The following is a 3,207-nucleotide window of genomic DNA, read 5'->3' as shown; positions in this document are numbered from 1 at the left end:
TGGAGTAACAAACACTAAGGCTGACAGAGGAGAAGGGTGGAGTAACAAACACTAAGGCTGACAGAGGAGATGGATGGAGTAACAAACACTAAGGATGATAGAGGAGAAGGATGGAGTAACAAACACTAAGGCTGACAGAGGAGATGGATGGAGTAACAAACACTAAGGCTGACAGAGGAGATGGATGGAGTAACAAACACTAAGGCTGACAGAGGAGATGGAGTAACAAACACTAAGGCTGACAGAGGAGATGGATGGAGTAACAAACACTAAGGCTGACAGAGGAGATGGATGGAGTAACAAACACTAAGGCTGACAGAGGAGAAGGATGGAGTAACAAACACTATGGCTGACAGAGGAGATGGATGGAGTAACAAACACTAAGGCTGACAGAGGAGATGGATGGAGTAACAAACACTAAGGCTGACAGAGGAGAAGGATGGAGTAACAAACACTAAGGCTGACAGAGGAGAAGGGTGGAGTAACAAACACTAAGGCTGACAGAGGAGATGGATGGAGTAACAAACACTAAGGCTGACAGAGGAGAAGGATGGAGTAACAAACACTAAGGCTGACAGACACACACTTTACCTTAGAGGAGTTGTGTTGTTGTAGAGGTCAGGCTCAAATAAACTGCTTTTTGGACCATCAATAATACATTAAATGGAACCTGTCTGGCAGAAATGCAACGTGTCTGATTTTCTAGCATTATACGTGGACCATTAAAATGATAATGTATAAATTGCAATTTTCCATGTGCCAATAATGTCAACAGTGCTTTAAGCGATCCAAGTCCACACAGCTGGAGAGTCGTGGGCTGCACATCGCTTCCTTTAGCTATTTGGGCAACAAAATCGGTCAGAATCCTGTAAAATTGGCAGGATGACTGAGAAGGCTACAATTTAAGTAGGTGGTCAGACGCATTCAAGACCACGGGAGGGAGTTTAACATTTGAGTTAAACAAAGAGAAGAGAGTAATCATGTAACTAACTGGTTATAAACTGCTGTGATTTGGCGATAGTTGCAAGACACTGGCGATTAGCCTCGGTTGCGGTGTATTTCATATTTTCTTGGCTAGGCTAAATGAATCGGCCCGGTGCATGTTCGCCAGGGACGTCGATATGCGGATAAAGTATCTGTAAAAACTTCTCAATAGCGTTTCAATTAGCCGGTGATCTAACCTGTGTAAAAAAAAAAACTCCGTTTGCAGAAGAACAATTTTTGTGGTTGTGGGAGCAGCGTGCATTACAGAATAGCTGCTGCAGCAGCAAGTGCAAGACAATAAAAAATAAATTGGCGCTTACCATATTTTGTATGCAGATTCTTTCTCAGGCAATAGTTGTTTCGTTTGGTAGGCAATCAACTGAATATCTATAACATCCGTTGTATAGAGTTGGCATCCCTAGGGACTTTGCAGAGAAGACATATTTTCGCTATGGCCACTGCAGAATGAACCACTGCCGCCTGCTCGCTGTCTCTTTCCCTCTCTGTGATTTGAACTGCGCTGCGCCGAGAAAGTGGTCAGTTATTAAAAAAGGGGGAAGGCATGGGGAGGAGGGAGATAATTGAACCCGGCCTGTCCTGGGCCGGAACTTGGCAGTGTAGGAACACTGGCGCTACTTCGTGGTACAATCATGAATTGACAGGCATTTGAGAGAGGCTCATCTCAACATACAATAACTGAATCAGCTTTATTCGCCAAGTACGTTTAACGTACCAGGTATTTGACCAGGTGAATTAGTGCTGCCACAATAAACATAATGTATAGACAGGATATATAATTTACACCGAGTACATTTACATGTACCAGGAATGAGAAGGAAAAAAATCCTCAGGTGTCAAGTGAAAATGGTAGTTTATGTAATGAGGTTCACTGACCACAAGATGACACTGTTGCAGTAGACAAACACTAGGGTCATGGTGGTCTTACACAGCCATACCTCCCGCTTCCTGGTTCTCCACGAGGCTTGCTAGGTTCATGGCCACACACCACTAGGGTTTGTGTGTGGCCACAATAAAAAACTCATGAAGATCTTATAATTCACAATTTTATATGCTTTCTATGTAGTTCTCCCCACCCCTGGTGGTCCTCACTGATACATATACATATGTTCACACGCACGCACGCACGCATGCACACACACACACACACACACACACACACACACACACACATATACACACACACACACACACACACACACCAGATGCTGCTGGTGGGAGGAGCTATGAGAGGTCAGGCTCATTGTAATGTCTGGAATGATGGAACAGAATCAAACATGTGGTTTCCATGTTTTACGTAATATGCCGTTGCATAAAAGTCTTAACAATGACCCCCTCCTCCTATAGCTCTTCCCACCAGCCTCCTCAGACGCACACACAGTTTGTATCAATGTAGCTGCGTGTGTTTCAGGATGCAGCGTTTCTGGTGAGGGACAGTTCCAAGGGCTCTTCTGAGCAGCCCTACACCCTCATGGTGCTGAACCAAGGCAAGGTCTACAACATCCAGATACGTCAACAAGGCAACACATACCACCTGGGCACCGGCCTCATGGGTAGCGAGGTGAACAAACAGCCTCCTCTCTCTGCTCTGTCAAGGAGTTCACCTTTAAGCTAGAGTCCTACGCTTATTTTTGAAAATATATTTAAGGTATTTCATGATGTTATTTAACAGATGATGAGAGAATGGCAGTGGGAAAAGATAAAGGTTGTCTTCAATCAGGTGGGATCTGAACCTATGTTACTGAACAGATAGCCTCAGGTGGGATCTGAACCTATGTTACTGAACAGATAGCCTCAGGTGGGATCTGAACCTATGTTACTGAACAGATAGCCTCAGGTGGGATCTGAACCTATGTTACTGAACAGATAGCCTCAGGTGGGATCTGAACCTATGTTACTGAACAGATAGCCTCAGGTGGGATTTGAACCTATGTTACTGAACAGATAGCCTCAGGTGGGATCTGAACCTATGTTACTGAACAGATAGCCTCAGGTGGGATCTGAACCTATGTTACTGAACAGATAGCCTCAGGTGGGATCTGAACCTATGTTACTGAACAGATAGCCTCAGGTGGGATCTGAACCTATGTTACTGAACAGATAGCCTCAGGTGGGATCTGAACCTATGTTACTGAACAGATAGCCTCAGGTGGGATTTGAACCTATGTTACTGAACAGATAGCCTCAGGTGGGATTTGAACTTAT

General features: G+C 44.5%; 1 protein-coding gene across 1 annotated transcript in view; it reads right to left on the bottom strand.

Moving 5' to 3' along the window:
* LOC139390758 (NEDD4 binding protein 3) overlaps positions 1-1,503 on the bottom strand; it is a 96,126-nt gene extending 94,623 nt beyond the window's left edge. The window contains exon 1 of the mRNA XM_071138114.1: positions 1,305-1,503. The gene's annotated coding sequence lies outside the window, so the exon portion shown is untranslated. The remainder of the gene's footprint in view (positions 1-1,304) is intronic.
* Positions 1,504-3,207: the final 1,704 nt, after the last annotated feature.

Source organism: Oncorhynchus clarkii, chromosome 31, assembly GCF_045791955.1.
Source record: "Oncorhynchus clarkii lewisi isolate Uvic-CL-2024 chromosome 31, UVic_Ocla_1.0, whole genome shotgun sequence".
Lineage (NCBI taxonomy): Eukaryota > Metazoa > Chordata > Actinopteri > Salmoniformes > Salmonidae > Oncorhynchus > Oncorhynchus clarkii.
This window is presented reverse-complemented; position numbering and strand designations above follow the sequence as displayed.